The sequence below is a fragment of the Panthera onca genome, chromosome C1, assembly GCF_046562875.1.
Source record: "Panthera onca isolate mPanOnc1 chromosome C1, mPanOnc1 haplotype 2, whole genome shotgun sequence".
NCBI lineage: Eukaryota > Metazoa > Chordata > Mammalia > Carnivora > Felidae > Panthera > Panthera onca.
Window position 1 is genome coordinate 187249234 of NC_138346.1, and position 12061 is coordinate 187261294.

The 12061-nt window shown below is 41.8% G+C and overlaps 1 protein-coding gene across 4 annotated transcripts in view; it reads right to left on the bottom strand.

Annotated features, from left to right (window-relative positions):
• Positions 1 to 12061, bottom strand: part of ST3GAL3 (ST3 beta-galactoside alpha-2,3-sialyltransferase 3) — a 201004-nt gene that overhangs the window by 85426 nt on the left and 103517 nt on the right. The gene's annotated exons all lie outside the window — the stretch shown is intronic.

The following is a 12061-nucleotide window of genomic DNA, read 5'->3' on the forward strand; positions in this document are numbered from 1 at the left end:
ACCTGAACAGAAAGACATGGTGTCTGGATACTATGAAGAACTGTCATGTATACTGATTAGGTAATAAACAAATACATAAGTATCTCCTTTCCCCATTGTTCTAAATCCTCATCAGTAAATCAATGTATTTCACATGGACCCATCAACATGTTTACACACCAAAGGCATTACAAAAAATATTTAGCCAGGGCTCTGCACACCCTTAGAGAAGCCCTACTTTAAGTATTATTCTCATTTTTGACAAGACAAACTGACTCTAAAATCCATTCTCTGCTCTCACCAAAGCTCTTGCTTTCTTTGGTATAAACTGTAATGGGCATAAAGGTAAAAAGACTTGAATTTAAGTAACCAGCTCTTCACTTACTAGCTGTGTAACCTCAGGTAGGTAATCGGTTTCCTTAACTCTTGTAATAGCTGTAATAATACATATTTTATAGAGTTGATGGAAAGATCAAATGATTTCCTGCAACAACGTATGTCAGAGCATTCTTTGAAAGGTTATACAAATGTGAGTTACTGTTCCTACTGTTGTAATGCTTGATTTCTGTTTTTACTACTTCTAGATCATCTGAATTAGTATCATTTCACTAATCTAATGATGAAAAATTGTTCCTTTTATTTTTCTTACTTGGATTATTTTCTCCAACTTACTTGGCTGTCTCCAAACTTCTGCAAATAGGTAGGGGTGTGCAGGTGTGTGTGTGTGTGTGTGTGTGTGTGTGTGTGTGTGTGTGTGCAGTTAGATTTATGCCTAAGTCTTTCTTTGCATGTGTGCTTGCTAATATAAATGATATTGTGCTTTTAATGCCAAATTCCAATATAGGAAAACAACTGACTTTTGTATATTATTAGCCTCATATCCTATAATCTTGCTGTAATTGCTAATTAGCTCCAGGAGTTTTTGGCAAGTCCCTGGGTTTTTCTACATAGACAATCGTGTCATCTGTGAACAAAGACAGTGTTATTTCTTCATTCCCAATCTCTACGCCTTTTAATTCCTTTTCTTTTTTTATTGAATTAGCTGGAGCTTAGAGTATAACACTGGAAAGGAGTGGTGAAGGGGACATTCTTGCCTTTTCCCAATCTTGGGGGAAAGCATTTAGTTTCTCATCATTAAGCATGACGTTGGCTACAGGTTTTTTTATAAGTATTCTTTACCATACTCTATTCCGAGTTTGCTGACAGTTTTTTTGTAAAATCATGATTGGATGTTGGATTGTTATCAAGTGCTTTTTCTGCATCTTATAGGTATGATCATATGATTTTTCTCCTTCAGCCTGTTCATATGATGGAATACAGTCACTGATTTGCTAATGTTGAAGCAGGCTTGCATACTTGGAATAAATCCTACTTGGTTGGAGTGTTTGATTCTTCTTACATATTATTGGATTCAATATGCTAATATTTTGTTGGGATTTTTATGTTAGCAAAAGATAACAGTCTGTGGTTTTCCTTTCTTACGATGTCTTTTTTCAAAGTAAACTCTACCCCCAACATGGGGCTTGAACTTATGGCCCCAACATCAAGAGTCTCACACTTTCCCAAATGAGCCAGCCAGGCACCACCTTTCGTATAATGTCTTCATCTAGTTTTGGTTTTAGGATAATGCTAGCTTCACAGAACAAGTTAGGAAGTGTTCCCTCTGCTTCTATTTTCTGGAAGAGACTGTAGAGAACTGGTATCATCTTTTCCTGAAATGTTTGATAGAATTCACCAGTGAAACCAACTGAGTGTAGTGTTTTCTGTTTTAGGTTATTAAATTTTGATTCAGTTTCTTTAGTAGATACAGGCTTATTCAGATGATCTATTTCTTCTTGTGTGAGTTTTGATGGTTTGTGTCTTCCAAGGAATTGGTCCATTTTCCCCTAAGTTATCAAATATGCCTTTACAGAGTTGTTCACACTATTCTTTTATTATCCTTTTAATATCCATGGGATTCAGTACTGATGATCCCCCTTTTATTTCTGATCTTAGTCATTTGTATCTTCTTTTTTCTTGGTTAGCCTGGCTAGAGGTTTCTCAATTTCATTAGTATTTTCAAAGAACCAGTTGTGGGTTTTGCTGATTTTCTCTACTCATTTCTGCTCTCTACTTCTTTGATGGCCTCCTAAGTATTACACCTCTTTACACTTCTGTCCTCTCCAATCAGCAGCCCAAGTCATCTTCCTACGGGTCAAAACTGATGATGTTTTTCACCCGCTTAAAACATTTCAGTGGCATCTTCTGACCTCAAGATGAAGCCTAAACTTCTTACTGTTATATCTAAAGCCCTGCATGATTTGGCCGCCCCATTCTTCCAGACTTATTATGTCTCACCCTCAGATCTCCTGGAGATTTGACAGCCCAGCAAAGATAAATATTGAATATTAAGCCTTTACACAAATATTAATTTCAATTGTAGATAAGGATGAGATACTTAAACAGGCTCATAGGATATACAGAAAACTCTCCAACTGATTCAGAATTTAAAAGACCATAAAGAAAAACCAGATTAGCAAAATCTAATATATGTTAGCAAAAATTAATATATGTTTTTGAAAACAGTGTTTAGAGACCTAGAGATTATGAAAGTTTGAAAAAAATTACAGAAAAGAAGGCACATCCAAATATATCTTTTCACTGTAAATGTACATGAGGAAACACAGAAAATGTAAACTCAAAAGGAAGAAAAGTACCCACAATCCCACTATCCTAATATAACTACTACATTCTGCCATAGCGATTATGATATAGTCAGATCTGATTATAATGACAGACTTGAAGGCTATACCCCCATGGTTCTCAACCCTGGCATGTTAGAATCACCTGGGAGAACTTTTAAACTTTAAGGCACCTACACCTGATTCCTGATCAACTAAATCAGAATCTCTGGGTGGTGAGGACTTGGGTTGAGAGACACTGTATATGGGCAGACTCCTGTGTGTCAAGCAGGGCTCTCTCCTCAAAGCTGAGTTTACTCTTGGTATCAATCAACTGGGAAAGTGGAGAGTTCCTCAGACAGAAGGCAGCATCTTTTAGAGCAATGATTCTCAACTTGGACCCATATTGGACTCACCCGAAGAGCTTAAAAAACCCCTAATGCCCAAGCTACACCTCAACCCAATGACATCAGAAGCTATACGGGGTGGAATGCAGGCATCAGCAATTTTTTAAGCTCCCCAGGTGATTCCAATATGTAGTTCAGTTTAAGAGCCACTGTGCTGAGAGTTCCAGGTAAGCTACAAAGTGAGAATGTGGCTCTTTGGGTCTTGATCATATAGGTATCGAGATGTATAGCAGGAAGCCCTGTTGTGAAACAGGGCAGAAGTTGTGAGGCAAAAAGCCCAGTCAAATCCAGCGATGCTGAGCTCTCCTGTTGTGAACTAAGTATGGCCCTGGCTTGAGCTGTCTACAGAAGAGACAGACTACTATTTTGAGTTTCTTATATTTTCAGGGTTTATTTCTCTGTTGTCCTCTTTTAATTCTTAGTGAAATATTTTTAGCTCTGCTTAGAGGAACCAAGATAAAAAGGTTTCTGTTGTTGTTTTCTTTTTGACAGCATTAAAGAAAACCTATGCTCTCTGGAATCAACGTAATGGTAGTGGCAGTTCCTGAAGTGAGAGACCCTCCAGGAGATGGTGACACTCGGGGTTAAAGGCAGGGGCCACGTGACAGTTCCATTCCCCCCAAATCTTCCAATATGGAGACTTGGGCCTGGGTTTTGTTATTAAAGATGGCACTATTCTGTCTTACATCCTCTTCCTCTGCCCTTAATTAATTTAACATTTATCGAATATTTACTGTGAGCCACAAACACTATACAAGGCACTGGGAATACAACTGTGAGCAAGACATTCATACCTCCTGCCCTTATAATGCTTACTTAAGATCAAGTTGACAGAGTGAATTTGGGAAAAAGAGAAAGCACTATGGAATAGTGGGATGGGTAGAAAATTTGGAGCCAGGTGGAGAAGGAGTAGAATGCTAGCTTGATCACATACAGTTCTCTGAACACAGGTAAATTATTTCTATGGTTACTTTCTCATTTGTTAAAATGCATTTAAATACCACCTACTTCGGGGCGCCTGGGTGGCTCAGTTGGTTCAGCGCCCAACTCTTGATTTCGGCTTAGGTCATGATCTCGTGGTTTGTGGCATCAAGTGTCAGGGTCTGCACTGACAGCACAGGGTCTGCTTGGGATTCTCTCTCTCTCCCTCTCTCTCTGCCCCTCCCCCATTCGCATGCATATTCTCTCTCTCTCTCAAAAATAAATTTAAAAAACATTAAAAAACAATAAAATAAGGGGCGCCTGGGTGGCTCAGTCTGACTCTTGGTTTCAGCCCAGGTCATGATCTTGCAATTCGTGGGTTCGAACCCCACATCGGGCTCCATGCTAACCGTGTAGAGCCGGCTTGGGATTTTCTCTCTCTCCCTCTCTTTCTGCCCCTCCCCTGCTCATGCTCTCTAAGTAAATAAATAAACTTTAAAAACTAAAATAAATTAAATGCCACCTATTTCATAGAATTGTCCACCAATTAATCCATCCATCCATCCATCCATCCATCCATCCATCCATCTATCCAACAAATGTTTATTGAGCAATCACTAAGTGCTAGGCCCTGTTTTATGTGCTAAGAAATAGTTGTGAAAAAAAACAGACAAGTACCTTCCACCTGCCCTCCCTCTACTGGAAGGAGACAATCAACAAGTAAGTGAAACATAGATATCCAACAGTAAAAAACACCCTAGAGAAAAATGACACAGTAGAGGGAACAGGGAATGAATGCCAATGGAGGTTGTGGCTACAACTTTAAATGGGACGGACAGGGAAGACTTCACTGAGAAAGGGGATATTTGAGCCAACCTCTGAAAAAGTGGGGCAGATGTCAGGGGAAGAGCACCCCAAACAAAGAAATGAGCAAATGCCAAGAGTCTGAGGCGGGAATGGGCCTGGAGGATTTGAGGCACGGCAAAGGGCCCAGTATAGTATAATAAACAAGGAAAGTCATTAAGAAAACAGGAGTCTAGACCATGTAGGGGCCTTGGTTGAGCATGGTAAAACCAAACTGGCTCTTAGCTAAGAGAAGTCACTGGAGAGTTCTGATCGCAGGAGCAATCAGGTCTATCTTACACTTGAACAGGATCACTTTGGCTTCAGTGTGGAACTGGACCACCGGGAAACAAGCATGAAAGCAGCCAGGAGTGAAATAATGGAGGAGACGATGGTTGTCTGGACAGAGGGATGGTGGCAGAGATAGCGAGGAACAGTTGGCTCTGGAGGTATTTAAGGTAAAGCCAATAGGCTCTGCTGATGATTAGTGTCAGAGACATGATGCTAGGTTTTTTTCCTGAGCAACTGGAAGGATGAAGTCACCATTTACCGGGGTCGGGAAGATTCTGGGGGGAGGCAGGGGTTGTGAATCAGGGGTTTGGTTCTGGACATGTTAAGTGTGAGATGCCCACACATCCAAGTAAAGAAGACAACTGGATAAGTGAGTCAGAAGTATGGGGAAAGAGGACTAGGCTTGCACTGTGCATTTGGGAGATACCAGCTTCAGATGATACAGCATCTAAAGTCACGGGACTGGTGAGATCTTCTAAGAAAAGCATGAGGCACATAGTAAGTGTTCAATAAACACTTTCCCCATGCAGCCACAGGGACTTGGCAGGCCATTCTGGAAAGAGTTAACTGGCCTTGGGGTATATTACAGACTGTTCTGGGTTTATAGGCCTTTCACAGTTGGCTTGGTTTTCACAAGCCTTTGGGGGTTAAAAATGGTTGGTTTTGGCTTTCGGATCTTTGTGTCTTCACAGAGAATTCATTATGAAAGTAGACAGAGCGCCAAAGTCCCCATGCTCTTGCCCATATGGTGACGATAAAACACCACATCCTGGCAGTAGACAGGAGCTCTCCCAGAGCACAGAGCACCTACCCACATGCAGCTGATGTGGATGAAGCCTCCCTTTGACTAAACCAGCTCCCTGAAGGCTGACATCAGCTCAGGAAACACACACCTGGACACCACGGTCTGGCTCCGTCAAGGCTCCAGGTGGCTCTTCTCTCCATTCCTGGCTCCTGGTGTCACATTCCTCATAACTGAGATTTCCTTCAGGTTCTGTGCTGAATGTTCCTCCTGCGGATACTGGCAGACCTAACCCCCTCTCTTCCCCTCATCTGCTCGGATGTCACCTTTCAACGAGGCCTGCCCTGACCACTCCATTTAAACCTGTAATCTCTTCATGAGCATTTCCTTGTCCTGCGCGACTGTCTTCCGTGCCACATACTACCTTCCAAGATATTGAAAACTTTACTTATTTATTACACTTTTTGTTTAATGACCTTTTTAAAAAATATTTTTGAGAAAGAGAGACAGAACGTGATTGGGGGAGGGGCAGAGAGAGGGAGACACAGAATCCGAAGCAGGCTCTAAGCTCTGAGGTGTCAGCACCGGGTCTGACATGGCGCTCGAACTCACGAACTGCGAGATCGTGATCTGAGTCAAAGTCACAGCTTAACTGACTGAGCCACCCAGGTGCTCCTAATGACCATCCTGTTCACTGGGCTATCCTCAGAACAGAGAACGCTGCTTGCCACATCGCACTTGCTGGAGAAGTTTGTTAAATAAATGAGGAGGTGCTTACCTCAATGTTGGGGCAGCAGCCTGTAGCCCTGAGACTTTCCCCAGGACCCTCAACTTTAAACAACAGACTTGCAGAGAACCCAGAGCCTCCCCAGGGACCAGACTGGACACCCCACCCCCACCCCGGAGGTATCATCCAATCAAACTGTAGTTGAATACACTCAACAGCCTGAGTGTCCACCCCCAGGGGAATATGAGATTAGTTCTTGGGCAATCTTGAGGCCAGCAAAACCCAGCTCACCAGCCTCACATCCTGGTTATTCTTGTTCAGTCCCCCAATTATGCCTTCTCAGTTTCCTCATGCTCAAGTCACTGCTCTCTGCTTCTTCGTGGCCCACATCTCCCCCGCTGCCCCATATTCTAACTTTCCACTGTGTTCTCTGAAGCCTTGTTCCTTTATATCCTCAGCTTCTCCAGTGAACGTCCCTTCCATCTGCTGCTTTCACAGAAACCTGGGTCTCCCCTGAAAACGCCATTTCCTCTACAGCCCTGTGCGACGGAGGCTGCTCTTTCCTGTGTTCTCCACGCACCTGAGAATCCCTTGTCTCCTCTTTGTGCTCCATCTTTCCAGCTACCAGTATGTCATTCTTATTAGATAAAATCAGAAACAAGAACCTGTTCCTTGTTCGTGCTATCCAGAAATACTACCCCTTACCATCCCTCACTGTTCTCATTTACTCCCTTCCCATTCACTAAGTCTTTAGCTCACAGGATAGTCTTTCCCATCAAACTTATAAGGGTGTTCATTTGGCTTAGAATTTTCAGTTTTAGGGTGCCTGGGTGGCTCAGTCATTTGAGCACTGGCTCTTGGTTTCAGCTCAGGTTAGGATCTCAGAGTTTGTGAGTTCAAGCTCCACATGGGGCTCCATGCTGACAGTGCAGAGCCTGATTGGGATTCTCTCTCTCCCTCAAAATAAATAAATAAACTTTAAAAAAAAGAATTTTCAGGGGCGCGTAGATGGCTCAGTCAGTTAAGCATCCGACTTTGGCTCAGGTCATGATCTTGCTGGTCATGAAAGTGAGCCCCTTGTCGGTCTCTGTGCTGACAGCTCAGAGCCTGAAGCCTGCTTCGAATTCTGTGTCTCCCTCTCCCTCTGCACCCCCTTCAAAAACGAATAAACATTAAACATTTTTTTTTAATAAATAAAAGTATTTTCAATTTTATCCCAATTACAAAGCACAGAGTTGGTACTTAAGAAATAGTTGCTAAATGAATGAGTGAAAAAATGAAATCTGGGGCATGGAGCAGGAGGCAAGCTGAAGTTCAAGTCTCATTTTGGGGCTAGATTTTTCCTAGTTTAGCAGACACAGATAAGGGTACAGGATAGGCTGAATCTCATCCTTGGGTGATTATTATTATCCCCATTTTATAACTCTCTCAAGATTATATCAAGTGAGATGTGGAACTGGGCTTTAAAAATCCATGTCTGACACCATAGCCTATGTTTCTAACTGCCAATAAACACTGCCCTCCTCAACAACATAGCTTGCAGTTAAAAGACAAAGTTTCAGACAGATCACTGCATTGAAGTATTTTGAGTAATTTTCATAGTGCTGACACATGATCTTGTCATATACATACGAGCAGTAGGGAATTCTCAAAGGAAATGGAAAACTATTTTTTCCACAAAGGTATCAAGAAATATAGTGAAGACAAACAAAAATCCAAAGCATCTATTTTCAGATTTGTAGAGAATCACTGGATATAGAGACATTTAAAGAATATTTCTCTATATTAGGAATTTAAGAATGGAAAAACACCTGAGGTGGGGACACAATTTTTATGCAGCTATATCTGTGCAGAACTCTCAATTCAAGCAACTATGATTCATGGGCCAAATCTGACCCACTATCTTGTTTTTCATATGGCCTGTGAGTTAAGAGTTATTTTTAATGGTTGAGAATAAAAATCAGAAGAGTATTTCATGACACATAAAAATTATAATAAAATTTCAGTATCCATAAATAAAATTTCATTGGAATACAGACCTATTCATTTGTCTACGTGACATCCATGGCTGTTTTCATGTTACAGTGGCAGAGTTGAGTAGTTGCAACAGAAACAATAAAGCCAAAAAACCTAACATATCGATCATCTGGCCCTTACAGAAAACGTTGCCCAACCCATAATAGTTCATTTCTTCTGACTTATCTTCCAGTTTGCTAATGCTGTCTTCAGTTGTCTCTAATCTGCTGCTAAATCCTATTGAGTTTTTAATTTTAGTAAATGTGTTTAATTCTAGAAGCTTTGTTTTTCCAACCTAATATTTTGCTTTTTCTAATCCCCCAGTCCATGTATACAGCTCAATCTTGTCTTTATTTCCTTAAATATAGTATATCTAATTGCCTTATCAACTGTGTCTGGTAAGCCCAATTTCACAAGTCTTTGTGGGCCCCCCTCTGTTGTCTGTTGTTTTTCACGGTTCTCACTAATGGAGACTTGTTCCCTTGCGCACTTCAGTTATTTTTACTCTGAGCTGTTTGTTTCTTTTAAAGGTTATTTGCAGGGATTTCACGTCTTCCTCCAGAGCAGGTTTGCATTTGCCTCTGCCAGGACTTTGGCGGCACTGCCAGTCTGGGATACATTAAACTCTCATATAATTAAAGTTCACAGCTTGAGGTTCCACAGATCACCTGAGCGACGAGAACCCTGGCTGCAAATAGCAAGTGTGGCTTTTTTTTAATGAATTTATTGCTCTGATCCACTAAGAGTTCTGGAAACCTGAGTTGAACTTCTAGCTCCACCTATGCTAAGTCCTTTGGGGTTCCAGTTTGATGTGGAAAGGGTCAAAAGATGGAAAATATGGAAGACATGTCAGTAGACCTGGAGGCTAGAATGAAAAGGTCTAACAATTTAATCAGAGTTTCAGAAGAGGAGTGGAGAGAGGGTGGGCAGAGGCAATATTTAAAGAGATGATGGCTGAAAATTTTCCAAAACATATGAGTTCTTATACTACAGAAGTATAGTGACAGACAGTAGCTACACTTGTGGTTAGCAAGGTGTAACATATGGACTCTTCAAATCCCTATGTTGTACACCTGAAACTAATATAACACTGTATGTCAACTATACTTCAATTTAAAAAACCAATTCTGTAAACACACACACACACACACACACACACACACAATCTGTTTGATTTGAAAATTAAATAATTTTTGGGGTGCCTGAGTGGCTCAGTCGGTTAAGCATCCAACTCTTGGTTTTGGCTCAGGTCATGATTTCACGGTTCGTGAGCTCGAGCCCCACATCAGGCTCTGCACAGACAGTGCGGAGCCTACTTGGGATTTTCTCTCTCCCTCTCTCTCTGTTCCTCTTTCCCTCTCAAAATAAATAAACATTTTTTAAATTAATTAAATTTTAAAAATCTAAATGAATCTAATCACGATAAATAAAAAGAAATGCTCACATTTATAAATCTATTTATACTTTGTAGAACCCTTTCTTCTAGTCTTCCTTAAAAACCTTGGGAAGTGGATCTTATTATCTACATTTTTGATAAGAAAAAACTGGTATTCAGAGAGCTAAAACAAATTATCTAAGGTCGCATAATTCTTTTCTTTTAATTATTGTTTATTTATTTTTGAGAGAGAGACAGATCACGAGCAGGGGAGGGGCAGAGAGAGAGGGAGACACAGAATGTGAAGCAGGCTCCAGGCTCTGAGCTGTCAGCACAGAGCCTGACGCAGGGCTTGAACCCATGAACTATGAGATCATGACCTGAGCCGAAGTCAGACGCCCAACTGACCAAGCCACCCAGGCGCCCCTAAGGTCACATAATTCTAAGCAGCAGGGGCAGAATTCAAATCTAGTTCTTCTGATTCAAGTTCAGGTCCTTTCCTGTGCATTAGAATTAGAACACAACACAGCAGGGGCACCTGGGTGGCTCAGTCGGTTGGGTGTCTGACTTCAGCTCAGGTCATGATCTCCTGGTCGGTGAGTTCTCATGCTGTCAGCTTGTCAGTGCAGAGCCTGCTTCGGAAGCTCTGTCCCTGTCTCTCTCTCTGCCCCTCCCCTGCTTACACTCACTCTCTCAAAAATTAAAAAAAAAAAAAAAAAAAAAAAAAAAGAACACAACACAGAAGGTGACTTCATAAGAGGCGATCTGGATACTGCCGAGGGATCAACTCCAAAACCCAGAATCGTTCACTTGGAAACTTCTCCTTGGAAGCAGGTAAAGACCGTTTCCACACATCTGTGCTTTCTTCTAAAGATAGCACTGGATTGGAAAAGTCTTTGCAATCAGAGGCAGGAAAGTTCTAGCTTATACCTTAACTTGTGAGTTATTCCCCAGGCTAAAGACCAAGTTGACTCAAATGGCTCATGGATCTGGCCTGGTACACACCAGAAAGCTGCACATCAGCCTGCTGTGTACCACCCAACTGTTGAGACAACAGGGCAGGAGTGTCCTCCTAATTCCCCTTCTTACGCTGCTGGAGACAGTTTAAATACCATAGTTAACATGTCCTAAATAACATGCCTTTTGTTCATCGATGTGATTTGACTTGGTAAATTACTACATCTCTTCCATTCTGGTGGCATTTCACTTGCTTAGCTGATACTTGATTTTTTTTTTTTGCCCAGAGTACTAAATTAAGAATTTTCGAAGAGTGAAGGCTGTAGCTTTCTAGCATAATTGAGCCCCATTCCCCAGATGTTAACATATAGCTGACATCTCTCTACTAGCCTGGTATAAAGGGCAGACCATCCTTCCCTCGTGGCTGCCTCCGTGATGTATAAAAGCTGGAAGAATTACAATGCCTGAATTCACAGTATGAGGCATGAAAGCCAAAATGCCAGAAGCCAGGGAAAGGGTTTAGATGCTAGATAATTCAGTGGGAAAGCCAAATAGCCCCAGATTCAATGTCTTGTATGTAGGCACAGCCATCACCATCACAAGCGGCTGTGGGCAAGGCTTCATGCAAGAGAGGAAAGGAGACACAATGCCCATCTTTCATGTCAGTCTGGTGCTGGCAGGGGACACGGGACTACAAAAGTGACTGACAACAGAATGGAGCCACAGGCAGTTTTTCAACCATTTACTGCATATCAACCATGTGAGAGGTGCCATGCAGGGTATGAACACACAGAATGGATACAGTCCAATCTCAAGGCATCCCAGTCTAACTGGAGAAGTGCACGGTCATCCACCTATCATCCATGCATCCATCCATGCAGCCATGGTTACTGAGCACCTCACAAACATAAACCAGCGCTGGCTGGGTGCTAGAAAGGACAAGAAGGCCAGAACAGAGCAGGATTCTGAAAGGATTAGACTCTCTGTAGTTGAAAGCCCTTATGAAGTAATCACTTCAGTTAAGTCCTCACAATAACCCTAAGAGGTAGGTATATTGGTGTCCTCCTCTTACAGATGGACTGAGGCTCACAGTGGCTAAGTAGCTTGCCCCAAATCAGAAAGAGAATAAATGGCAATCTGGGA